Source organism: Caretta caretta, chromosome 4 (genome assembly GCF_965140235.1).
Source record: "Caretta caretta isolate rCarCar2 chromosome 4, rCarCar1.hap1, whole genome shotgun sequence".
NCBI lineage: Eukaryota > Metazoa > Chordata > Testudines > Cheloniidae > Caretta > Caretta caretta.
The window spans coordinates 71,735,759-71,763,717 of NC_134209.1; the positions used below are offsets into that span (position 1 = coordinate 71,735,759).

Consider the following 27,959-nt stretch of genomic DNA (forward strand, 5'->3'; position numbering starts at 1 on the left):
TTTAGTTGTTTATGAATAATTATGTTCTTTTAAAGCACAGAATCAAACTGCACAGTTCCCTATTTACAGATAATCAGTCATTGACTGCAGTTGCATTGGTCTAAATTTCAAAGGCAATATAAATGGAACCATTAGTTAAATGTCACATGCTTGTGAGGTCTCTGGAAAGATGGAGTTGAAAAGTCAAATTTAAGACTGTGGTAAACTTGCAGAGAAGACAGGACCATGTTTTTCTGGAATCTGTCTAGGACTGCTGAAGATTGCTGTTTTTCCTTTTTCTCTTGCCACTCAGCTTCTCCTGATTTGTGGGGCAATATAATGCCAGTGCTTTCTTTGCCCCAGTCATAGGCTGTTGCCAGGGAAGACAAAAGTGTAAGACACCATCTCTAAAAATAAAAAAAAGTAAGTCACCACTCTGCTTTAACTCCTGTTACACAACCTATAAGGAAAGGCGGTCAATATTTTTCATTGCCAGTTCATACTTCACTGCACAGCATTATTCAGGTATTTATATTTTAATATGCATGCTCTGATTTATGTTTATGTGGTATCTTGTATTATTTACCTGGGAAATGGTAATGTCAAAAATTTGTTTAAAATCACCATCTTGAATGGTGTCTAGGAGTTGTTGGGCAGCCATGTTGGCTGCCCTTCTCTTTGGAACTTTGGCGCCCTTTTGTGGAAAGGCAGGAAAAGGACTGGTCAGGTAGTCACTAATCTGCCTAGAGACTATATAAGCCCCACACACAGGCTCTAGGGTGCTGTTCTCCCTAGTGGCAGCCCACGTTCTCAGATCAAGAACCGCGGGAAGATCTCCGAGAGATACCACCACAGCTACTTACCTGAGTAGTAATCCTGATCCTAATCCTGGTCCAGCAGTCAAAGGTCCGAGTCCCTCCTGCACTGCCAGTCATTCCCAAGTGCAGCGGTAGGTCTGGATCCAACATCTTGAGGCTGAGGCAGACAAACTTTGATCTGTCAATTATAAATACTTTTATCGGTCATTTGCAGAGTGAGAGTGTTCTGGGCTTCATGCTCATGCAAGCCATAGAGATATTTTATCTCTATACTTACCTTATGTTAAATAAAGCACCTTTTAGGTTTACCTTTCCTTGTCCGTTATCCTTATTTGCACAGAAATCAATTAGGTGATAGATCTCAATTCAGGGACAGCCGTACCTGTGAGTTCTTTGTAGGGGTCCATAACATCCTTAATTTCTCCCCCGATATTGATACACTAACCATTTGGTGACCACAGCAGGACCCCTGATTTTGGTTGCAGTGTTAATTAGTTATAGTTTATTCAGTTAAGGCTTTTTCCTTTTACTGTTTACCCTCTTCATATACATCTTAATTGCAACACGGAGGGAGGGCACATAGCTCCTTCGGGATGCTGTCTGGTACAAGTTTCCTGGCTAGATATGTTCTGGAGAGTCAAGGTTTATACATTAGTTATGCCTGTCACAGGTCTAGAGAGTACTAACTCATGTCAAAGACTTCAGTTGGAGTCTCTCTCTTAACTGCCTCATGCTGAATAAATAACTTGTTAAAGCATATCAATAGTCTCTGTACAAGTTTGAGATTGGTACTGTGAAAACAAACAATGTTGCCCATTATATGCACTTTCCCTTATCATCCTTCATAAAAAGGAAAGACTCACCAAGATGTGCATATGCTGCGAGGGCCTGATCCTAGTATTTAAAGGAATCACAAGACAGCCTGGATTGTTTTGGGAGAATCAGAGAAGCTGGACATGCTGTGATACATCTGCAGTCATGAGAATTGCAGCCCAACTAAAAATCACTATTTAAGTCAGATGAGGCAGTATATATCTTTGACATCTGATTATCCATGAGAACTACTGAATAAAAAGAATTTGGAAGCTTCAATTCAATGTTGTTTGTATTTATTTTTAGAGCAATTATTGCTGTTGGCAGCTCTGACAGAGAAAAGGAATGACTCAGAATCAATATGTCCACAAGCTAAAGCAAACTGTTTACAAATAGAATAGGGCACAGCCAGTTACAGCTGTGTAACCATCTCTTTGGTACAGACAAATCAGCACCAAAATATTGTGACTTATGTCCCACCAAAAATGGCTGCTTCTGTTTTTTTATTTGTGACAAGTAGGTCATATACTTACCTAATAATATTTTTCCTGTGAAAATGTTTCACAGAGATGTATTTCCACAAAAAGTTTCCAATCAAGAAGATTTTTGAAGCCAAGAGCTCTCTGGTCACATCTGACCAGACAGAGGCCTAAATCAAAAATCTCAGGTTTTCAAACAGAATACAGCCATTTCAACAAGTTTCAGTTTCAGTGAGAAAAAACAAAAAGTCTTTGAATTATTTTATTTTAGTTCCAATGCAGAATAAAGACACTCCAAAAATTGTCATGAAACAGACTTGTCATCCTTTGGACTGCTCTAGGGATGACAACAACCAACAAGAAGATTGACAACACATTGTCAATCTGTCAAAGCATGCGTGGAGTGCTAGACAAATCCCAGAAAAGCTTCATTGGTTAAAATGGTCTTTAGTAGCATTACCCACCCCCATTTTAAAATTAGAACAATCTTCTGGGAATTTTAACTATTAGACCCATTGCCATTGGAAATATTCACATGCTTAGCTTTAGGCATATGATTAAATTTAAATGCTTCACTAATTCAAAGTGAGTGCCTTTGGCCCTTAGGACATCACTCAAAGCCCATTTACATGGGAGTATTTTCTCAATGATTGAAGAGGCTTTTAATAGAGCTATTTGAAAGTGTTAAAACAGGTGCTATTTAAATGGACTCAGTAAATGCTATGACAAAGCAAAGTGAACCAGCCACTATAAGGAAGAGTGACTGTAAGGCGTGGTCTACACTACAGAGTTAAGTCTACACTACAGTGTTTCTCCTGCTGATATAAGTTGCCCACTACACCGGCCTAATAACTCCAGCTCCGCAGGAGGCATAGCACTTAGGTTGACGTAGTGAGGGCTATGCAGTGTTAGTATAGGCACTGTGTTGACTGTTGCAGCTGGGGGCCCTAGATGGCTGGGGGAAGGGGGGGGGCACAATGCCCTATGTTAACAGTTAAATCACTGGCGAGGACACATACACACCACTGACAGAATGAGCGTGTGTGTACATGCCAAACCAGTTTAATTATGGCAGTGGCTGTACCTCAATGTAACTTTAGTTGATTTAATTTTGTAATACAGACTCGCCTTAAGAAAACATTTACCTCAGAGTATCACCTCATAGCAATTTTAGCATCACAGCCCTCTAACTCTGTTTCCCCACAACAGCCAAACTATTTTAAAATATTACTTCCCTTCGGGGGGGGTCCTTAGATGAAGTCCAACGAAACACAAAAAAAAGGAACCGTCAGCCCAGCAAAGGTCAGAAGGGCCCAGGAACAACAGGCTGTCTCAACATCCATCAACCCAGTCCAGTTCAACCTCACCATCCTACAAAGGGCTCTAGCCAGCTAGAGTCCTTAGGTCCTCAACAAGGCTTCTTACCACCAGAAATAATCTGTTTGCTCACCTTTCCCTCAGCTGCTGGGCTTTCATCCTTTTAAGCATTGGGGGCCAAGATGTACATGGTTGGAGCAGGAATCAGAGTTGGAAGTCAAGCCCAGGATCAGAGCTAGAATTAGAGTCCAGGAGCAAGGATCAGAACAAGGCAGGGAAGCAGAGTCTAATATAGCAGTCAGGTAGAGGCCAGATAGGCAGACAACTTCCCATGCCGCTCTTTGGGTTTAAATAGGAAGCCCTGACCACTGCGGGTTAGAATTCATGTTCCTCCAATCAGGCCCAGGGAAACCTTCACTGATGTAACTTCAGATCTTCTGGTCTCTCCTGCATTTGTAGCAAGCTGCTGGGTAGGAGCAGTGTGGTGTGAGTTGACTAGGAAGCCTCCAGACCCAGATTCAAGAGCTGTAGGGGTAATAACATTAAGTCCCCCACCCTACACAGATATAATAGCAGCAAAAAGCTGACTGGGCCAAGACTTCCTGATGCTTAAAGGGGCAGGCTGTCCTGTATGGTGAACCAATTAAGTGTTTGACTGGAATAAAAGGTGTGTTGGAGAATGTGTTCGTTAATGTGCTAATTAAGATGTTCTAAAAGTATAATATAGATGAAATGTGTTTTTACCTCATGCAAGCTATTCAAGTTTAAGCCTAAATTATCTCTTTTGCTTCATTATTCACAAGTTGCATGTGTAAAAGAATATCTGCCTTGTCTATGCTAGATTTTTAGACTGTTTGTTAGAACACATTAGCAAACAATTTCTAACACATCTTTTATCTTACTAAAGACAAACATTGTTTCAAGCAAGATTGGGATAAAGGGGAAAAGTCTTAACAGCCCATTCAATACTAGGACTATATATACACACACCTTTTAAAGCACAAAAAAAAAAAAGCAAAACATTATGGAAAAATTAGGGATAAGCTGGTGTCAATATAATGGCACATACCCAAAATTTTGAGTGTAGATTAATAACATGACACTTCAATGGAAAGTCAATGGCCACAGGTTTGTCTTTTACATAGAAGCTGTGAGCAAAATTCTGGTGGCTTCATGGTTGATCAATTGAAACTCTTTAAGCTTATTCTGGTCTTCTGCTCTCCCAACTAATTACTGCAGGTTAGAATGAGGCAGGGCATGTATCTCATGTATGCTCAAGAGATAATTGCTCTCAAACAAGCAATATGCTGCACACAAGGGAATATTGTTTAATTAATGTTCACCAGGTGGTTCTTAGACAACCACTAATGGAAAGAGCAGCACTAGTTGCAAGACCCAATTAGTGCATGTCATATTTCATGCTGCTGGGTTTCTTTCCACTTACAATTATTCAACAAAAATAGTCCCTGATATACTGTCAGGCTCTGCCTGGAATGTTGCAATGTGCTAGTTACCAAAGCAGAATCAATTTCTTAATACATTTTGTAAAATAGGAAAACAGCTTTGACATATCACTGACTCAATGCACAATAGATGCAGCACTATCTTATCTTTTAAAAAAAAAAGATTTTTTACATTACATAAAATCAGCACAGATTTTGGCCTGCTGGAGTTCATGGGAGGGCATGAATACCTCACTGTTCATTTTGGGCCAGATTCTGTGCCTTACATCACACAAAGGGAGGAAGGATAACCCAGTGATTGGGGCAATCAGCTGGAAGATAGGAGACTCCCATTCAATTCCCTACTCTACCCTGGTCTTCTGGGTAACCTTGGGTAAGTCACCTTGCCTCTCTATGCCTCAGTTCCCTCTTCATAAAAGGAGTCTCAAAGGAGATTGATACCTGTGGAATAAAACTGCTCATTGAAATGTCATGAAAATTACACCTTTGTGACTAAGCCAGTCACATGATACAGAGCTCATGTGAAGTCATTCCTTATTTCATATGCAATCTCACTGATTTCAGCTGGACTGCTCACAGAGTAAGGTACCACTCACCCTGAATAAGGGGAATAGAATCTTGTCCTTTGCTCCTAAGTGCCCGAGAAATTCCAAATGTTACCGTGTTGGACTCACACTGATCATTTATTTTTAAGTGTGCAAATCTTTTTCCATGCAGCACCTCTATGTATCAGGACAGATGCATTGCCTGCAGGCTGTTCTACTCAAATAATATCCAAAACATATGACTGCACACCAGCCAAGTTACAGGAGGATAAAGGCAAATTTAGATTTAAGTGCAGAAAGCGGAGGAGCATGATTTTTTGGGATGGGACTGTGCCTGGTACCTGTTTGTGTTCTGTGCAGGGGAAGGGACTAGGAACCTTTAGCTCCCATTCCCCCATTTGCACAGTTCACAAAAACCTCTGGCCAAAAGACCATCTCCTGGCCCCTCTAATTGGACTCCCCACCCTCCGATGAGGTCATGTGATACTGAACTCTCTTCCTAGGAGAAAGGAGTGTGATATACCCCGTCTCCTTTTCCAGCTCGTAAGAGGATGCTTGCTTTCTCTTTCTTTCTTTCTGATGAAGGTTTCCAGTCACAGTTCTCTTACATGATTGTGGTCAAAGGCTCACCAGCTCCTTCACTGTCCTCTTGTTTGGATTTTAGCATGTCTTTCCCCTTCTCCTCCCATAGGCACCTCTCTATACCATCTAGAGGGGTATAGAAGGGGAAAGGACTGGTAATTCCAAGTCTTTGTGCTAACTGTACTTTCTGATTAATGTTCAGGTCACTGTGCTGTCGCTGGGACACATGGAGCTGAGTAATGAGGAGCACGTTCAGTATTGATTCAAACAGAACCATGTGCCCCTACACTGCTGTTGTCACTTCCATGGAGCCCAGTGCTCTGTGTTCCCAAATTTGGAAGCTTCTTGGTATCCCAAGTATCTGAATGGTTGTGAGGACACTCAGCAGAGGCTTTAAATATAAACTCTAGAGATATAAGCAAGCACAGTAGTATTAACAGCCTCCAGTCACTTCTTTATTCCCCAACTTCCAGAACCACCTGATACAACACACACACCACCCTCTAAAAGTTTTAGGAATGGAAACCAAAGAGATTTTACTCTTCATTCTATATATAAACATAGCATTTACCCCTTGGCATAACCAGTAGGGGATCACTGAACATGGCAGGTATAATAGATAATGTACCCTTTTCTTGACATTCTGCCCCAAAGACACAAAAAGGCAACTGCCAACATTACAATAAAAAAGTGGTGGCAGGATTACATTACCCTATAACAGGGGTGGGCAAACTTTTTGGCCTGGGGGCCGCATCAGGTATCAGAAATTGTATGGAGGGCTGGTTAGGGGACGCTGTGCCTCCCCAAACAGCCAGGCGTGGCCCAGCCCCCACCCCCATCCAAGCTCCCCTGCTTCGCGCCTCCTGACAGCCCCCCCGGGATCTCTGTCCCATCCACCCCCCCTGCTCTCTGTCCCCTGACTGCCCCCATACCTCCCGCCCCAACTGCCCCCTGCTACCCCATCCAACCCCCACTCTCCTTCCTGACTGCCCCCCCAAGACCCCTGCCCCATCCAACCACCTCTTCTCCCTGACCACCCCCAGACCTCCCGCTCCTAACTGCCCGCACCACTGCCCCCCACTACCCCATCCAACCCTCCCTCTCCTTCCTGACTGCTCCCGGGACCTTTGACCCATCCACCCCCCTTGCTCCCTGACTTCCCCCTGCCCCTAACTGCCCCCAGCCACCCCATCCAACCCCTCCTCTCCTTCCTGACTGCCCCTCCGGGACCCATGTCCCATCCAACCACCCCTTCTCCATGACTGCCCCCGGAACCCCTGCCCCCATTCAACCCCTCCTGTTCCCCACCCTCTGACTGCTCTGACACCTATCCACACCCCTGGCCCCTGACCACCCCTGCCCTCTATCCAACCCCCTCCCCTGCTCCCTGCCCCTTTACCACGCTGCCTGGAGCACCGGTGGCTGGCAGTGCTGCTGCACCAGGACAGACAGCCACACCGCCTGGCTGGAGCCAGCCACACACCACGCAGCACCGGGTCAGGCCCGGCTCTGCAGTTGCGCTGCCCCAGGAGCTCGCAGCCCCGCTGCCCAGAGGATTGCACCGGCGGAGCAGTGAGCTGAGGCTGCGGGAGAGGGAGGACAGCAGGGGAAGGGCTGGGGGTGAGCCTCCCGGGCCAGGAGCTCAGGGGCCAGGCAGAATGGTCCCGCAGGCCAGATGTGGCCTGCGGACTGTAGTTTGGCCACCTCTGCCCTATAAGGTTGATCCTCTGGCACTGCCATTTGTGATGGCTAATGAGTACTAGAATAATGGAAGTCCAACAGAAGCACAGAAAAGATGCAAGAGGTGGATACAGACAGGTACATGAATGCAAGGAAACAATGAGACAGTACTGGTCAGCATGATAGGCTGTGGTATCAGCAGCCTAACCACTGTCAATTTTTTTTGTAGGCATCACAAAAAAGAAGAATTTTAAAGAGGGTTTTGAGGGTGGGTAATGAGGTCACTTACAGATGTTTATAGGGTGCTCCTCCCAAGCTGGAGGGGCAGCCTGGGAGAAAGGACCAGGGTTCTTGTTTGCAAATTTCACAAGTGAGTGATGGAGGCAGTGGGTGATGGACATCATGGGCTGATCAGAAGTGGGCATCCACCTTTGATAGTGAATAAGTGATAATAAGTATAGTGAGGAAAAGGCTGTGAAGGGCCTTGAAAGTTAAGACAAGCAGCTTATGTCTGATGATATATAGAGGAGAGGGTGATGGCAGAACGATGCCAAAGATGGATTACATGGTCAAAGTGATGGATTAGAAAAGTGATCTTTGAAGCAGTATTCTGAATGGTATGAGGAGGACAAAATCACGTTTGTGAAGATCGGAGAAAAGAAAGGTGCAGTTGTTGAGAGGTAAGAAAATGAGAGCTTGCACATGAATTTTGGCTTTCTGAATGCAGAGTTACATGGAAAGAATCAGCAAGATTTAGACACAGCCTGGATGTTGAGCCATAGAAAGATGTCTGAGTCTAAGATGATGCAGTTACAAGTCTGATAGTGGTGTGGTCCACTGCCATAGATAAAGGAAATAGCAGGGAACCAAGATTAAGAGCTTTGTTTTAGCCATGATTCACTTGAGCTGACGGCTAGACATGTACGAGGGGAGGCCAGTGAGACGGGTCAAGGTTTTAGTCTGGACAGAAGGAGACAAGTCTGGAGTAGAGAGATCTGTGATTTGTCAGAATAGAGATAATAGCTGAATGTGTGTTTGCAGAAATTACCCAGAAATCAGGTGCAGAGGGAGACAGGAAAGGGACCAAGGACTGTGCCCTGTGGAGTCCCCACAGAAAGTTGGAGGTTGCAGGCAGAGGATCTCCCGACAGACACAGTGAAGGAGCAATGAGAGGTAGGAGGAGAACCAGGGGAGGACAGAGTTCACAGAACCTAAAGAAGGACAAGATTTCAAGAAAGAGCGTGGTCCACGGAGTACTGGTTTGAAACTCTGGCTAGGAAGAATTCATAAGAGACATTGGTGAGAATGTTTCTGTGGAGTATAAGGAGCGGAAGCAAGATTGGAGAGTTTCTATGGTGCAACTGGAGGAGAGGAACTCCAGACAATTATTACAGATATGTTCAAGGAGTTTAGAGATGAAACGGAAAAGGCAGGTGTGGAGGTAGCTGGAGAGGCAAGTGAAGTCAATTACGTTTTTTTTTTAAAATTGTTGAGATTAGATGTGAAGGTTCCTTCCCCACTCTGAACTCTAGGGTACAGATGTGGGGACCTGCATGAAAACCCCCCCTAGGCTTATTTTTACCAGCTTAGGTTAAAACTTCCCCAAGGTACAAACTATTTTACCTTTTGCCCCTGGACTTTATTGCTGCCACCACCAAGCGTCTACCAAATATATAACCGGGAAAGAGCCCGCTTGGAAATGTCTTTCCCCCCAAAATCCTCCCAAACCCTACACCCCCTTTCCTGGGGATGGCTTGATAAAAATACTCACCAATTTTCATAGGTGAATACAGACCCAAACCCTTGGATCTTAAGAACAATGAAAAAGCAATCAGGTTCTTAAAAGAAGAATTTTAATTGAAGAAAAAGTAAAAGAATCACCTCTGTAAAATCAGGATGGTAAATGCCTTACAGGGTAATCAGATTCAAAACATAGAGAATCCCTCTAGGCACAACCTTAAGTTACAAAAAGACACAAAAACAGGAATATACATTCCATTCAGCACAACTTATTTTATCAGCCATTTAAACAAAACAGAATCTAACGCATATCTAACTAGATTGCTTACTCTTTACAGGAGTTCTGACCTGCATTCCTGCTCTGGTCCCGGCAAAAGCATCACACAGACAGACAAGACCCTTTGTTTCCCCCCCCCCAGCTTTGAAAGTATCTTGTCTCCTCATTGGTCATTTTGGTCAGGTGCCAGTGAGGTTATTCTAGCTTCTTAACCCTTTACAGGTGAAAGCGTTTTTCCTCTGGCCAGGAGGGATTTAAAAGGTGTTTACCCTTCCCTTTATATTTATGACACTAGATCATGTTTGTATTGGGGGGAAGAGCCAGAGGAGAATGAGGAGGTAAAGAGAAGAACAAGGAGGGGGATGAAAGCGATTACGAGGGAGATCAGGAGTTGGGATGGGGCTACAAGGGCAAGTGGAGGGGTTAAAGGAGGAAAGCAGATGAGAAATGTCTATGTTCATTCTGTCCTGGGCCTTTATACATAGATTGCTAATAGGATCATTAATGCAAATTATGTGAGTGATCTTTGTGAACTGGACACTTTCCCATTAGAATTTGGAGTGAGATAGTCTGATCATTTTACAGATGTCATTGAATGGCTATCAGACGGTAACGTTTGTCATTGCTAATATAAGACAAACTAGAATGGATCTACTGTCTTCATCCCTCAGTCTATCAAATTATCGATCCCTTAAATATCCATTTTTACTCAGCTGCTATTTTTTTTAAATTGTATTGTTCAGAGTTGTCACCCAGGGGAGGGTTATGGTTGCTATCTAGTCAGTTGACACAGAAAGCTTTCTTGAAGCAAAGTTAGCACAGAAAACATGTCTTATTTTACACCTTCTGTTCTTGATTACATTTCCTGCTCAGACCTGCCATCTCCTTCAACATAGGCTACACTCATTTATGCCACCTTTCAGTGATTCAACACCATGTAATTTACATCACAATATGGCGCCTTTGGATCAGACTGAGCGTAGTAGTAATCACAGCTTTTCCTTTTGTAATTCTGGCAAGTTAGCGGTCAACACTAAGAGTTGGCACATTTTCATTTGATTCTTGTGTCTCGATGACAATGTTAGCTAATATGTTTACTTTTACACAGTGCTTAATTTCTAAAGAAAGAGTGACTGGGGCTCAAGCAAAACAATATGGCATTTTCTGCAGCATGTGACCTTGCTTGCACTGTATGTGCATGGTCACACTGCATAGAGGATGCCGTTTTGTAGGACAAATTGGCATCCTCCACACAGCATGACCTTGCATGCGTTATATGTGTGAGGGCATGCCTTGTATGCAAATGTAGAATTGCATGCCTCACTAAACTCCACTAATTGATTTGTGCCAGGGATGAGCCCCAGCAAGTCCCAGCACAAAATAAACTTTGCCTTTACATGGATATCCTAGATCCCACAGGGACCAAAAACATCCATATTTGTGTTAGCAAGCTCTTTTGCAAATCTACAGGATGCAATATCTCTACCTCCCACTCAGTGACAACCTAGTTAAGACTTTAAATACAGAAAAACCCTGGCAAATGTATATTTTTTCCTCAGTCTGCATTTTGACCCAGCTCCAATTCTCACTGAAGTAAATGACAGCCTTTCCATCAACTTTAATAGGATCAGGATCCATGTGTTAGGATAGCTGTCCATTTTTTACATATCAAATAGGTAGCACCAAGTGTAAATCATGATTTCATGGAGGGCATGGAACTGGGAAAATGCGCCCAAACTGTGATCTTTCAAGTATTACTTTAGTTTACAGTGCTGTGCACACGCGAAAGAGGAGACTGCTGTTCACATGGATGAAAGAATGGAGTTCAGTGTCCAAACTTAGTCAACATCGAGGACTGCTGCTGAAATTCATTCTGTGTATACTCACTAAGTTTGCTGGTGAAATTCTTTCAGTGCAAACTCCATGAAATTCAAGACTTTGCCACTTACACAGTGATGAATTTTCTACAAAAATAAACAAATAAACTGCGATTTACACAGGGCCTTAAGTACGGGATCTATTTCAAACTCAGAGCAATATTAAAGAATACAGTAAAAAAAGAAAAAAAATATATCACTCATTTTTCTTTTACACTGTTTGTACTTGTAACCCTGGCAACTCAGCTGTCAAAATAACAATGGGGACTTTTCAAAAAAATTCCATAGTGTCTCAGTTGCAACAGTACCAAGTATGTGCCTTTAATGGGATGTGTGGTTTCCACAGTGACCAAAGCAACATCATCTGCTGTTTGTCAGACCATGTTGTGTGACACCTGCCTCCGCTTTGTGGTATTAAAGCAATGGATTCAAATTGCAGTATTCTGGCACACACAATTATGTTTTATATGAAAACATAAAAATATGGATTTTATTATATATAACTCATTTGTAATTCATTCTTCTAGGTCACATTTGTTACTCCCCATGATCTCCTGATCCTCCTCCAATTTAGAGAACTATCACTAACAGCCAACTCCCATTTGTCCTATTTATCATACAGGCCTAGTCTGATTGTCTTAAATGAGAATACATGCATGATTACAGGGAGTATGAACACCAATATACTACTGAAAGTGAGAAAATGTCTCAAGACCTTTCATTGCTTGAGCTGTATTTTCATTGCTTGAGCTGTATTTTCATCATCAACAGTAGTGCCTAAGGGTGCCAATCAGAATGGGGGATCCATTGTGCTAACACAGGCACCTTAGACAGAGATTCACAACACCTGAGTTGGGTGCCTAAGCTCCTGTGCAGTGATTGGGGAGAGATAGGCACCTTAGATAGTGATTCACAAAAACCAGCCCACTAAGCAGGGAGCCACCTAAGCTAGCCAATGGGAGATGCTAACTAGAGGGGTGTGTGCGATAGGATGCAGGGAGGCACTTATCTCTGCTTGGGATTCTCAGCTACTAACCCTGTCTTGGCTACATTGTTAGCAAGATGCTTGGGTGTAGGAGGAGCAGGCCCGGCTTAAAGAGTTTTGGAGCTCTGTGTACTATGGAAGATGGGGGTCCCCACCTTTTGTAAACTAGATAGCAAAGCACTGCTGCCCCATGCAGACTCAGAATTCCTCTCTCCTCACCTCACACAGAGACCCGCTCCCCATCTCACACCACACAGACACCCAAATGCCTCTTCTACCCCGCATATGCTCCAACAACCCTCCACCAGCCCCCACTTATCCTGGCAGCCCCAACTCACATCTTCAAAAGAGCCTTGACATACATCCCATTCACTGCAGCCCCCCAGCACCTCAGCTCCCCACTCCTCACCCCCTCCCACTCTCCCCTCTGCCCTTCCCCTGCAGCCCCCTCAACATTCCCCAATCACCCCATAGCTCACCAACGATTGACCCCAAGCTCCTCACCACTCCCCCTAGGACATTCTTGGCCATGCACCAGCACCCTCCAACTCAATGCTCCACTCCCATCCTGGGCTAGGGTTGCTCTTCTTGATTCTAGCTGCCCAGCTTTAGGGGTGGAGCAATCACACAAGCTGTAGAAATACATTGGATAGGTTTATATTCTTGCCTTTAAAGACACATACTGTTTGCTTATCAGATATGTCTGCTTACTTTCGTTATTGGTCTGATTTTTTTAATTCAAAAATAACTTTAAAATACTCCTCTGTTCTGTCTTCAGTCATTTCTATTATAAAATCTAATTGTGAGAATTAGTACTCATCAGTAACTTTTAAACTTGAATAAGTCATAATAGTTGCAATCAATGGTCTTCTCTAATTAAAGCTACAATTATTTTACATTCCCAACTGACACATGGAAATTTCTTATGCCAAATTCTATATTAACATACACTCTGTACAACCCCATCAAAGTCTGTGCAAAATATGGCTCTCTGAATCTATTTAATTTTTGAAGTTGACTATTATGGTATGTTTCATGCCATGGTTGAGATCCAAAGCTCAAGATTTGGGCTAGATTTAGACCCAGAATAAGCAGAGGATACTCCTTGGAGTTCATTGACTCCAAGTCAAAGTTTAGTTTCTGTATCTAATTCACTTGTTGCTATTGATGTATGTTCTATACCCTTGTGGTTTCAAGTTCCTTTTATGGTAAAACAAACACTGAAATAACACAGCAGCTAAAACATTCAGCTACAGTGGAGAAAATATGGATATTAATAACATGTACTGTGTTTTGTTTTTAATAAAGATTATTTTCCTTTAACTTATTAGATGCAGTGAGTTCTGTTCCTTATCTGGTGCCTTTCAAGTAGGCTATGAATATGATTATCATATGTCACAGCAAATGCAGCAAAATTCCATAGAATGCAATTTTTCTGTGATTCCATAACACACCACAAATTTTATTCAGTGCTCTTCATGATAAGAAGTGTTTAATTTCTCTACTTCAGTAATAGTCCTTTTGGTAACTTGTAGTCACTTCTTTCCACAAAACCAAGGTAATCTATGCCTACATTGTTTAATGCCACTCTTAGTGTCCTGTTTTCCTCACAGCACTATTTTAGTCAGGTATTGCCTTGGAGATCTTCAATGATCTAACCAGGAGATCTTCAATGATCTAAAACTCAAAAGAGTCCTACAAAAAGTGGAAACTCAGTCAAATTACAAAGGATGAATATAAACAAATAAACACAAGTATGTAGGGACAAAATTAGAAAAGCCAAGGCACAAAATGAAATCAAACTAGCTAGGGACATAAAAGTATTTGTAGAATGTTTTCTGGTTTCCATTAGAAGCAAGAGGAAGATCAAGGACAGAGTAGGCCCGTTACTCAATGAGGGGGGAAAGACAATAACAGAAAATGTGGAAATGGCAGAGGTGCTTAATGACTTCTTTGTTTCGGTTTTCACCAAGAAGGTTGGTGATGATTGGACATCTACCATAGTGAATGCCTGTGAAAATAAGGTAGGATCAGGGTCTAAAATAGGGAAAGAACAAGTCAAAAATTACTTAGACAAGTTAGATGTCTTCAGATCACCAGGGCCTGATGAAATACATCCAACAATACTCAAGGAGCTGACTGAGAAGATATCTGAGCCATTAGCAATTATCTTTGAAAAGTCATGGAAGATGGGAGACATTCCAGAAGACTGGAAAAGGGCAAATACAGTGCCCATCTATAAAAATTGAAATAAGGACAACCCAGGGAATTACAGAGCAGTCAGCTTAACTTTTGTACCCAGAAAGATAATGGAGCAAATAATTAAGCAATCAATTTGCAAACACCTAGAAGATAATAAGGTAGTAAATAACAGTCAGTATGGATTTGTTAAGAACAAATCGTGTCAAACCAACCTGATACTCTGTCAAAGAAAGCTAACTTGTGGGTAGGGGGGAAGCGGTTGATGTGGTAGATGTTGACTTTAGTAAGACTTTTAATACTGTCTTCCATGACCTTCTCATAAACGAACTAGGGAAATACAACTTAGATGGAGCTACTATAATGTGGATGCATAACTGGTTGGAAAATCATTCCTAGAGAGTAGTTATCAGTGGATCACAGTCATGCTGGTGGGGCATAACAAGTGGGGTCCCACAGGGATCAGTTCTGGGTCTGTTCTGTTCAATATCTTCATCAATGATTTAGATAATGGCATAGAGAGTACACTTATAAAGTTTGTGGACGATACCAAACTGGGAGGGGTTGAAATTGCTTTCGAGGATAGGATTAAAATTCAAAATGATCTGGACAAACTGGAGAAATGGTCTAAAATAAACAGGATGAAACTCAATAAGTACAAATGCAAAGTACTCCACTTAGGAAGGAACAATCAGTTGCACAAATACAAAATGGGAAATGACTGCCTAGGAAGGAGTACTGCGGAAAGGAATCTGGGGGTCATAGTGGATCACAAGCTAAATATGAGTCTACAGTGTAACACTGTTGCAAAAAAAGTAAACATCATTCTGATGTGTATTAGCAGGAAGTAAACATCATTCTGACGTGTATTGTAAGAAAGACATGAGAAGTAATTATTCTGCTATACTCTGCGCTGAGTAGGCCTCAGCTGGAGTACTGTGTCCAGTTCTCAGCACCACATTTCAGGAAGAATGTGGACAAATTAGAGAAAGTCCAGAGAAGAACAACAAAAATGATTAAAGGTCTAGAAAACATGACCTGTGAGGGAAGATTGAAAAAAATGGGTTTGTTTAGTCTGGAGAAGAGAAGACTGAGAGGGGATATGATAACAGTTTTCAAGTACATAAAAGGTTGTTACAAGGAGGAGGGAGAAAAATTGTTCTTCTTAACCCCTGAGGATAGGACAAGAAGCAATGGGCTTAAATTGCAGTAAGGGAGGTTTAGGTTGGACATTAGGAAAAACTTCCTAACTGTCAGAGTGGTTAAGCACTGAAATAAATTGCCTAGGGAAGTTGTGGAATCTCCATCTTTGGGGATTTTTAAGAGCAGGTTGGACAAACACCTGTCAGGGATGGTCTAGATAATACTTAGTCCCGCCTTGAATGCAGGGGACTGGACTAGATAACTTCTCAAGGTCCCTTCCAGTTCTATGATTCTATGTAGCAGATCAACAGCACAGCTAAGGAGAATCATTTTGAATGAGGGTGAAATAAGTTAGATTGTTTTTTAAGGGTTTCATTAAATAAATTACTTTCCATTCCTCATCCCTACATTGCAGAAAGAAGAGACCTACTTCATTTGAGCAAGATACTTCAATTATTCAGATTTCAGTAATAGAAAGGTATTTTAGCCTCCACTAGGTAATCCAACACATTCCTTTAGAATCGTTCAGTTGGTCTCTAGTTTTTTTCTAGAGATCTGTCTTGGTTTCTCCCAAGAGACATGCAGCTACAGGAACCAGGAGACCAGTGGATTTGTTTGAAAACCTAGTCCAACTGGAACTAAAAACTGATTTTTTTTATAAAAACGTTGAAAAATTTTGAAAATTGTAACTGGAATTTCCACTAGGGTCCTCAAGATCAAAGGAATGCTGGACTTCTTCATCCATAAATTCAGTGGGCCAGACTGGGCTGCTCTGGTGACGTGACCATCAGTAACTAGCTATCTAGGGAGTCCCCTTTCGAAAAGGCAATCTCTGTGTGGTAGAGAGCTAGTGTACTGGCTCTATGTCACTCCTCTCAAAGCCCTAAGCATAGGAGGCGTGACATAGAGGAAGGGCTGTGTCATAAATATAAAGGGAAAGGTAAACCCCTTTAAATCCCTCCTGGCCAGAGGAAAAACCCTTTCACCTGTAAAGGGTTAAGAAGCTAAGATAACCTGACTGGCACCTGACCAAAATGACCAATGAGGAGACAAGATACTTTCAAAGCTGGGGGGGGGGGGAAACAAAGGGTCTTGTCTGTCTGTGTGATGCTTTTGCCGGGACCAGAGCAGGAATGCGGGTCAGAACTCCTGTAAAGAGTAAGCAATCTAGTTAGATATGCGTTAGATTCTGTTTTGTTTAAATGGCTGATAAAATAAGTTGTGCTGAATGGAATGTATATTCCTGTTTTTGTGTCTTTTTGTAACTTAAGGTTGTGCCTAGAGGGATTCTCTATGTTTTGAATCTGATTACCCTGTAAGGCATTTACCATCCTGATTTTACAGAGGTGATTCTTTTACTTTTTCTTCAATTAAAATTCTTCTTTTAAGAACCTGATTGCTTTTTCATTGTTCTTAAGATCCAAGGGTTTGGGTCTGTATTCACCTATGAAAATTGGTGAGTATTTTTATCAAGCCATCCCCAGGAAAGCGGGTGTAGTGCTTGGGGGGATATTTTTTTGGGGGGGGAGACATTTCCAAGTGGGCACTTCCCCTGTTCTTTGTGTAACACTTTGATGGTGGCAACGGTTAACCTAAGCTGGTAAGAATAAACTTAGGGGGTCTTTCATGCAGGTCCCGACATCTGTACCCTAGAGTTCAGAGTGGGGAAGGAACCTTGACAGGGTGTGATTAGCTCAGATAAACCAGAGAATCTGGGTAAAAATATAGCTTAGCCATAAGCTTTCCTTGTCATCTCAGTTATGTTAAATTTGTTGAAAGTCTAGTTTACTCAAAGGCCCACATCACACATGTGAGCCACCATCCTTCATCTAAAACTGAAGGACATAACTACACTCCTAAAATAGGTACACTGCTCTTCCCTCCCCCCCCCACCCCCGCCTTTAGCACATTTTTCTTCATTTATTTATTTGTTTTTTACAAATTTTTATTTTGTTTTATTTTTGGTTGGGTGAGTGTTTGGGTAGGTGAAAGTGTCTTTTGTGAGTGACATTCTTCTGGTGGAAAGGCTTTTTCGAGAGGAAGGTTTTTCAGCATTTCTGAAAGATAGCCAGACTCTGGACTCACCTAATCTCTTCTGGAAATTCATTCTAAAGCCAGATTCCCTGGACCAAGAATGTTTTGTCCCCAGTTCTCATGTGTGTCATCTTAGGCTTTATGCTCCGCACCGTCTCAAACAAGCACAATTGTCTCAGCAGTTCATAGGCTGAAATAAAGTCTTTCATCTAGTTGAGACTTGATCCATTAATTATAAGTGCCACTGCCAAAGCAGCAAGCCTAACTGGCTATAGAGGAGCTCCTGGAGGTTTTAATTACTTTTCATAGTTTCTCTCTTTTTTTCTTTATTATTGGTTAAATTGATCAGTGTGTTGCTAACAGAAGAAAATTCCTTTGAGAGAAAAAAAATAGAATATATTATTTACACTGCAATGAACCAGTCCTGTAAAGCACTGAGTGCCCTATAATCCCATTTATATCCATAAGGTTTGTAATCCCTGTCATGCTGTCTGGAGTGGCTCATGACTGAGAGTGCCTACCTCAGAGCAGACTGTAAAACACAGGACAGCTACCCCAAATTAGTGGTGTGTTCTATAATTAGATTTCACCAAGTCCACAACACATGTGAACTCCAGGATCATTATAACAGTTTTACCATGTAGTCACACACAGTCCCCTACTTATGCTAAACCAGTGGTTCTCAAACTTTTTTTTTTGCGGACCACTTGAAAATTGCTGAGGGTCTCTGCTGACCACTTAATGATCTTTCCAAATGTTGTTTGTACCATTAGCTAACTATTGTAAAGCGCTTTGGATAAAAGCACATATATATATAAACACCTTAATAATTATTTTTTTATTCTACAAATAAAAGCACACAACTCACATTTTAATATCAGTAGTCTTTCCTTTCTAATGCGACGGATGTGCCCTCTCTCCCCTGCTGCGGCAGCCCCCGAGCTGAGGCTGGGAAGGAGGGGGGGTCTTTCCCTCTCTCCCCCACCGCAGCAGCCCCCGAGCTGGGGCTGGGAAGAAGGGACTCCTCTCCCTGGCAGCCGCAGCCGCCTCTTTCTCTGAACACTGCAGCCCTGCACGTCCCAAATTCCCCCACCCCTCTTCTCACCCCACTGCCCCCTTCCACCTACTCCTTTTTTCCCCCAAGGCCACCACCTCACCTTACATGTGGGTCTTCTCCAGGGTCCAGGCACCTAATTAGTGGAGCCATGCCATGCCTGAGTGGCTCCACTAATTAGGTGGGTGGCTCTTCTTTCTCTCGTGTGCAGCCACCCAGGTGCACACCTTAGAGGGAACTATCCACGGACCACCTGAATGGAGTTTGCGGAACACTGGTGGTCCACGGACTCAGTTGGAGAACCTCTGTGCTAAACTGTCTGTTTGATCTTGTATTTAGCTGTGACACTGATTGCCTCTCTCAGGTCTGAGGAAGAGCTCTGTGTAGTTTGAAAGCTAGTCTCTCTCACCAACAGAAGTTTGTCCAATAAAAGATATTACCTCACCCACCTTGTCTCTCTAATATCTTGGAACCAACCCAACACAGTTACAACAGCACTGCAGAAGCAGAAATCAGTAAGTATACTGGGTTATTTCTTAGGTCTTGCCTTAAAAATATCAAACCATGCACTGATATTAATGGACAAGCATTTTCTTTGGTTTAGTTTTGTAATCTGTATCAGATTTCCCAAATTCACACAGAACTGCAGAATAGAAGAAATATTCACTTCAAGCCATAAAACTGGTGTTATTTTTAGGTATCTGCAAAACAATCAGACTATAAGAATTTTAGCAGTTTGACCCTTTGAAGATTTCCCAAATAAGAAAACTTGTGATCCAGTTTTTCAGCACAAAGAAAGCAACATTTCTCCCCCACCTCCTCCCACTCTATTTTACTTGGCTTAAATTTCCATAGGAACTTCTCTTTCCCACAGCGTACTTTGAAATTACTGTGAGAGAACCATTCCTTTTCCTAATGGCCAATAAAGTTCACTGACCATTTAATAAAGGCCAATGACTGGCTAATTGTGGACCAATAATTTTTTTTCAGTAATTGATAGACTACGTGATGATGATTATCACCAAATCTGAGAATAAATTTTATTATGCAATATCCTAAGGAAATGTCCCTAGAAACAGCCTGCCATCCATACGGGAAAGAAGAAATGGATAAGTTTGACAATGTAGCCCATTGCTCTTTCGACATTTACTGGAGGACGTCCCACTGATCTGCATGGAATGGCTAGAGAGGCACACAGCACCTCAGAAAATTAGGAACTAAGTTTGCTATAGGATAGATGGAGCGTTCGCAAAATACAAGTGTAAGCAGAGTCAGGATGAGCTCTACCCTGACATCTGGTGGCGAGTCATGGTGGGTTGTGGAAAAGAACTTCAGGGGCTGATCTCATTTGCATAGGCACACCCACCCTGCCTAGATGGTCACTTTGGCTGCTGTAGGAGCCCCAGTTTCTCTGTTATTGGGGCAGGAATAAACCGTTATTATCCTGATTATGTGAATCAAGGACAGTGGAACTGTACTTGGCCTTTTGTTATGATGGAGGGACTCACCATCAACAAAGCAGCACTCACTAGGCAAGGGTCATGGGTTCCAAAACCCAGTGAATGGAGAGAGGCAGGGGACAAGTATTAATACTTGGTGGTATGGGCCCCCTGGTGAGGGCCTTACATGCTTATTGCATTTCCTCCTCTTTCCACTGTAGAATATCATAGCTAATTTTGATTTTATTAGGAATCTAGTTACAGGCTGCTGAGCTGAATTCACTTTGGGCCAACAGTGCACCAGCACTAAGGCTCCCCTACTTCAAGCTAAAATCACTAAAGAGCTAAACTTACTAAGAGCTGAAATCACTGAGTGTTGTGTTAAGTAGTGGGGGAAGATATATTGCGGAGCAGTTTGCGGGATGGCTGGCAGAGGAGAGCAGCTGGTGGAGCAGAGCCATTTGTGGGATGGCTGGCAGAGCAGTTTGTCCGATGCCTGGAGCAGCTCATGGGGGTGACTGGCAGAGTGGAACCCCATGGAGAGGTGGGGTAATCCGCTTTGGACCACATAAGGTGCCCCTTAAACCATGCCCCCCCCCCGCCATCTCCACCCAGGTTGGGAAGTAAAACTCTGCAGATAAACTTTCGAACTCTGGAGCTGCCCAGAGACCAGGGACAGAGACTTTTGGGTTGTTGGACTTTTGGGACTTTGGGTGATTTTGGGTTGCTGGACTCAAGCACCAAAGGGAAAGGACACGCCCCAATTTGCTTGGGGTGGGTTTTTTGCTCATGGGTTGTGTTATGAATCCTGTTGGTGGTGTTTCCCCAACATAATACCACATTGTTTCTCTCTGTTATTAAAAGGCTTTTTGCTACACTCAGACTCTGTGCTTGCGAGAGGGGAAGTATTACCTCTTGGAGGCGCCCAGTGGGGTTGGTATATTTGTCCCAGGTCACTGGGTGGGGACTTGAGCCGGTTTTGCATTGTGTTATTGGAATGGAACCCCTAGATACTGAACCCGGCCCTTGTTGCTGCCAGCTCTGAGGGGCAGAAGGGTTACACAAGCAAGCACAGAAATATGAACCTTGAAACCCTTCTGGTGCTGAGCACCTTCTACATATTGTAGAGGGCCCTCAACTCACACTGAAGGCATTTAATACCTCAATTCATCATAAAAGTTTCAGTGCTTCTTGTCCTGTACTTGTCTTTGTTGGGTAAAAGTCAGCCACACAGCCTGCCCCTGGGTTGCAGGTGGATTTCACCCCTCAGCCCTAGTGTGAGACACCTGTATGAAGTGTAACTTTTCTGGCTTTGAGGGGATATCTGAATATCACCATACATAAGTCCATGATCAGTTTACAAAATTAATCACATTTATGAAAAACAGTAATAGGAATTATGTTAAAAACTTTCAATAAACATAATCAAGTGTGAAGTCTGAGTTTACTTTTTAATAGTCTATATGTACATTCACGGTATAACAACTACACTTTAGGCTGAAAAGCAGAGCCTAAGCCTTATCTGAGCTTCTGTGTTTGGGTCGGCAATTTTACAAATACAAAGGACTGAAGGAGCAATTTTGCATATGCAAATACATGATTTCATTTAGATATGTAATTGGGAATAAAAACAGGCCAGGGTTAAGGTCTGCATCATCTGGACCTCCATACTGGAACTACTCATGCTAGTAAGCATGAGGCTTGGAAATTAGTATGTTTAGGATCACTCCCTAAATCCTGCACTGGCAAGTCATTTAGGCCTTTACACTCTCTAATTTCTATGATCTAGAAATTTGCCAGTTGCTAAAGATGAGCAGTACTTTGGTTCATCAAGAAAGGTATTCTGTCTCCAGTACGGGCAATACTGGAGGAAAGCAGTCTTCCTTTCCCCTAACCAAACCTGATGGTGTGAATCTTCACACCAATAGTCTGACTGTCTTGTAGATACAGCTTTAATTTTCTAGCAACACTGTAGAGTATGCACTCAGATAACTGTTTATTAAAAACCTATACCCTTACTTTTTTATTTTTCATTGTAAGCTTTCAATAGGCTTGGACCATCAGCCAGTCATTAATTTCCAGGAAATACCTTTCAATTTGATCACTGTTCCATAAAATTATAATGCAACAATTAACTTTGCCTATATGTAAGGGGACTGTTGCCCCCTTACTAACATTCAGTGGGGGGTGTTTTGGTTGGCTAGCTCCCAGTACTAAAAGGGGAAAGGTCTATGGAAAATCAAGACCCTGAGACTGATAGTCCCCAGGAACAATGGGGAGAGGCCAATAGTCCAGGTCAGCTTGAATGACAGGGCAGGCAGGCTAATCAGGGAGTCAGGAGGCCAGGGAGGTCCTGTCCTCCACCTGAGTTGGATTTGCCTGGGTCAGACAGTGGGGCCGAGCTAAGGAGAAAGCAGGGGCCCAAGCTAAGCTGGGGAGCAGAGCTGTGCCAGACCCAGAGGGACCAGAAAAGCAGCCCAGAGAGAGCAGATCTTGTCCTGGGAGCAGAGCTGCAGCAACCAGAGCCAGAGGGGCCAGAAAAGCAGCCCAGGAAGCAGGTCAGTGCTGGGAGCAGAGTCACAGAAGCAGCCTGCAGAGCAGACCTGTCCTGGGAGCAGAGCTGTAGCAACCAGAGGCAGAGGGGCCAAAGAAGCAGCCCAGGGAGCTGGAGGCAGAGCAGCAGCAGCAGTGCTGAGATAGAGTGGTGGAGCTGGGGCTGGAGCAGTCCGGAGCTGGGTGCGGTAAGCAGCTGGGGAGAGCGAGGGGGACCCTGGGCAGCGGGCCCAGCACAGGGAGACGCCTCAGCCAAGAGGCTCTGCAGGCCAGGCTTGGATCGTAACCCCGACAGGGCGGGGGCGACACTGGGAAGAAGGGGCCTACCACTTAGAGCCTGAGAGCGTGTGGCCACCACCAGAGCAAGTGTCCAACCCACAGCATCCCTGCAGCACAGCCAGGGCCTGAGAAGAAGGCCTGGGACTTACAAGGAACAGACTGTGAACTGCCCGGACATTCCAGAGACACTGTTTGTGATGTTCCCTGCCACAGAGCAGGTTGATGTGTTTCCTTTAACCTTTCCCATTTTCCCTTATTCTTTTTCAAATTAATTGTTGATTAAATAACTTGCGTTTGCTTTAACTTGTATGTAATGGTCAGAGAAGTGCCCAGTGCAGAGAGAGTACCCTGGAGTGGGGACACCCTAGCCCCTGTCCTAGGTGACCACAGCAGGGTTGGGGGTCGAGCCCCCAGGAATCCTGGGCCCAGCTTTGTTGGGGTTACGAGGACTCTACCAGACAGGAAAGTGGAAGGGGAGTCCTCCAGGGCAGGGAGGCCATTGGGTAAAGGAAATGGGAGCGAGGACTCAGATCCTTTCACTAGCCCACCTCACCAGGGTAGTGCAGAAGCCAGGAAAGTTCCCCACAATAGCAGGACTATTCCCCTACTTACATATACATCAGTATAAATTGTTATGACCTCTTTAAGTTTACTTTACAATTCATATTGTAAAACAGTGTCGTGCCACAAATCTATATTTTCCAAACTACTGTAACCATTCTGATACTGGCATCTTTCTGACTAGCAGCCAAGTGAATGCTTCAAGGGATGCACATACAGTATGCATTCAATTTGGCAACATGCTAGGCACTCTGGCCCTGATTCAGAGAAGCACTTATGGACATACTTAACTTTAAGCATGTTAGTAGCTCCATAAATTTCACGTGGTTCCTCAAAGTTAAGCATTTGTTAAAACAGAATTAAAATTAATAATTAAAGTTCACGAACACTAGTGTGTGCACAAGTCTCCCGATGTCTTCATATATACTGACTTCAATGGTAGCCATATGCATGCATCTGAAGACAGAATTTGGCCCTATAAGAGCAAAAAAACAAAAAAGAGCCCTTTCAATGCAGTTTGTGGATAAATGTTTTGTACTGCACACAAAACGTACCACTGCTCTATCTGTTCAGTACAGTGTTTGATTTAATTTAATCAAAACCATAACCAGACACCACACATTAAAGAACACCTCCTTCAACTGACACATATATTCAACATACTCAAAATATACAATTATTCCCAGTTAGACAGAAGTTTGTTATATTTCTTGGACATTTAACTATTTCACTTCTATAACTTCTATAATACCAGAAAGTTTATCTGTTGAACTGAAACATTTAACAAATATTTGTATGTTAATCACAGAATTAGTAAACATGGTGAATTAACTATAGGTGGTCACTTTCAAGTCTTAGCCATATTGATTATCTTCTTTATCACACCAGGCCCAAAAATACACATAGAACTAGATTCTGCATCTCTTACTCACACTGAGTAGAATCTATTTGTCTAGCGAAATCAATAGGAATAGACAGGTGAGTAAATTCAACATGAGTAAAGGCTACCAAATCTGGTTAACATTAAAAAAAGAATGCTTCTCACTTTAACAACGCTTATATTTTGGAACACAATAGTATTACATGGCTATCAATTTTCCCTACACAGATAGTTTCTCTTGTAGCCCATTTTAAATTAATCTGACATCTTTGATGGTCTTTCTACATGAAGAAAATGGTGTTCTCTTGTCATCCTGACATTTTACTCCCCACTGAGTTTAGAACAAAGGTGATTCACCTTTGCTTCAGTTGCCCAGTTAGGGAAGCTTTACAGTTTCTTTGCCCTATCAGATAACATGAATCAGAATCTAGCCTATTATACCACCTGATTGTCTGTCTTTCACTATTTTGCTGATGTGGTCCTAGAATTCTAGTACATTAAAGAAGTATGATTTTACTTTACTGAAGCCATGCTCATTTGCCTTTATTGTATTGTGTTCATCTAATGGAGGTGTTGTGCAATTCTATGTTAATTATCATTTGAATTAATTTACCTGGTATTTTAGTAAGGTTTATTGTGCAGTAATTCCTAGGATCACACCTATTGCCTCTACTAAAGATAGAAATTTTCTAGTTTATTATGTAATCTGGTATACTTTAAAATAATATTAAAAGGGAAAATTTCATTTGGGTCTCTACATTTTTAAAAAAGAATGTACACATGTACAAAACCTGCATTTTCAATGACATATAGACACATGAATTGGAAACTGTAATTATGCATACCTGTCTATTTACTGAATATCAAGCCCTTCATATGATGTTGAATGGTAAGTAATATGAATGAAGGATAATACTTAAGGTATAAGGACAAGAGGGGGCATTACCAACGTTTAGATGGCAGCCACAAATAACTCTGTTTCCTGATTTTGAATGCCCTATCTCTTAGCATTAATGTTTCATGAACACTATTTTTTGCTTGGAATGAGGTATGCAATTTTCCAGGAGATTTCTTCTTTGAATAGGCTGAGATTCTTCCCTTGGTGCCTACCGAAAAGCTGAAAGAGGTATGGTGGGCTGCTATCCAGCATGGGGGCCCAGGAAAAGTTCTGTCTAGAATTCCTTCATCATTCAGCTTCTGAGATGCAAGTGCCAAACTAGTAGCCCTTTTACTCTTGGAGAGAGTGTAGTGTGTCCCTGATATTTCCGTGGCCAGCAACATTGATTGGTAAGGAGGTGTGACAGGGTGCTGGCTAGGAAACCCTGAGCCAGACCTCTGTCATGCCAGCTCCAATCAGGAAAAGGGAATTGGAGCTGGCTGAGTAAGCCCAGCCCTAAGTGGCAAATAGGGAACAGCTGCCGGCTCCGTTAGCCAGGGGCTGGCAGGAAGGAAGCTGTGGGACGGGAAAGGGAGGAGCCAGGGAGTCAGAGGCTGCTCTCCCCTGCTGGCTGCAGAACTAGCAGTCGCTAAGGGTGTAAGCCTGATGCTGTCTGTAGCTACAAGGTGGTGGGAACTCATACTGTCAATAAAGGGCACGGGTGATTGCACCAAAGCAGAGGTCTCTGGCTGGTTTGTGGGCACAGAAGTGGTAGAAGATAGAGGCTCCCACTGATACCCTGTTACAGGAGAGTGAAGGCATAATCCTTCCCTTACCCTGCCCCTTTCTGGCAACTAATACTCATTGGGGCACCATGAGCAGAGACAGTGCCCAACAATGGGATTTTGGCTCCTACTTCACGCATCCTGGGTTAATTCCTTGTCTGGCCCATACTGCTCATATAATTATTGAGCACTAAACATTGACTTGAAAAACAATAAAAAGAAATGTTTAAAATACTGGATGTCTAGTTTGGTTTACAAATTGGGACCAACAGCAGATAATCACCCTGCTAGATTGTGTTGTATAGATCCTGTAATACTGTACACACCACAGGAAAACTCTCTAGGCTTGCATAATTTTTTACTTTACTGCTCACAATTTAGGAAAGAATATACTAGCTGGCTCCAATTTCCTTATGAATTAGCAACCTGGTTGTCATACAGAGGTGAGTGCTGATTTAGGGAGTAAAGACCTCTGCAAATTGCTTGCCAAACTGATTGATGTTCATACGGTTACTCCCACTGTGGCTGGTCACCACAGAAGCTGAATACTGTCATTGCAACAGATTTGACAAGTGAAATATACTGAATATTGATTTGTGTGCATTGCAGCATGAAACAGAATAGAATGTGGGCCCTGGTACTGCATTTAAAGGAGAAATACAATAACCCAGCTTTAACACTGTAATGAGAATGAGAGATGAAGGCACCATTTTCCACTCACATTACAGTAACTGTCATTCATGATCTGTCATCTTCTATTCTTGTTAGACTCTGTCAGAAAGACTTATTTTTTAAGGGTGAGATGTTCAGCACCCTAAATCCCCAGTAAGCTGCAGGATGTGTTCAGTCACATCACAGAATAAAAAATCAACCACCCCATAAAATTCCCAGTATAAAGACAGCCAGAGGAGGTATTAGCTTTTTGCTTTTCTTATAATTTGCTTGGCTAGATATTCCTATTGTTTCTATTATTGGCTGAGCAAACTGTTAGGAAGATGTGAAATAATTCAGCCATTCAAAATCAGAGGATTTTAAAGGGGATAATGTTACATTGTTATTGTATACATGAAATGCCACAGTTCTGGAAACAGACTCAACTATGCATTTCTAAAAAACGCATGCCTAAGACATTTGCCTTTATTTCTATTTAACAACAATACTAACAAAAAACGCTACACCCAGACAGAACCAATAACACCGAGAACTGCCCAGCAGTTCACTACCTCACAGGGGTGTTCTGAGGAAAAAATACATGAAAAAATTCTGAGGTGCTCAGCTACTAGGGTAATGAAGGGCCATATAAGAGCTTCAGATGGCAGAAAGGGGCAGGGTAAGTGAAGGAGTATGCCTTCACCCTCCTGTAACAGGGTGTCAGTGCGCCCCTCTATCTTCTGCCACTTCTGTACCCAATATACAAATATATTAAATCTGCCAACCAGCAGCATCAAATAATCAAATGGAGATATCTTACCTCAGCCACTTTTGTTAAGGAACCAGGCAGTGTGACAAAAACAAACTCTACTCACGATACTGCAGGCTGGGAGCTTGCTGCTTTATTCAACTGCATAGCAACACTGAATGGGGGAGAAAACTTCTCCTG

The 27,959-nt window shown here is 42.7% G+C and overlaps 1 long non-coding RNA gene across 4 annotated transcripts; it reads right to left on the reverse strand.

Annotated features, from left to right (window-relative positions):
* On the reverse strand, window positions 1-27,915 carry LOC142071765 (uncharacterized). Of its 4 annotated transcripts, XR_012667955.1 has the most exons (6): window positions 27,831-27,915; window positions 24,205-24,292; window positions 11,581-11,657; window positions 3,540-3,641; window positions 843-975; window positions 1-386 (listed from the first exon to the last, which is right to left on the reverse strand). It is a non-coding gene; the product is annotated as an uncharacterized LOC142071765 (long non-coding RNA). The 4 variants fall into 4 exon arrangements; XR_012667956.1 differs by lacking the exon at window positions 11,581-11,657; XR_012667957.1 differs by lacking the exon at window positions 3,540-3,641.
* Between the last annotated feature and the right edge of the window lie 44 nt (window positions 27,916-27,959).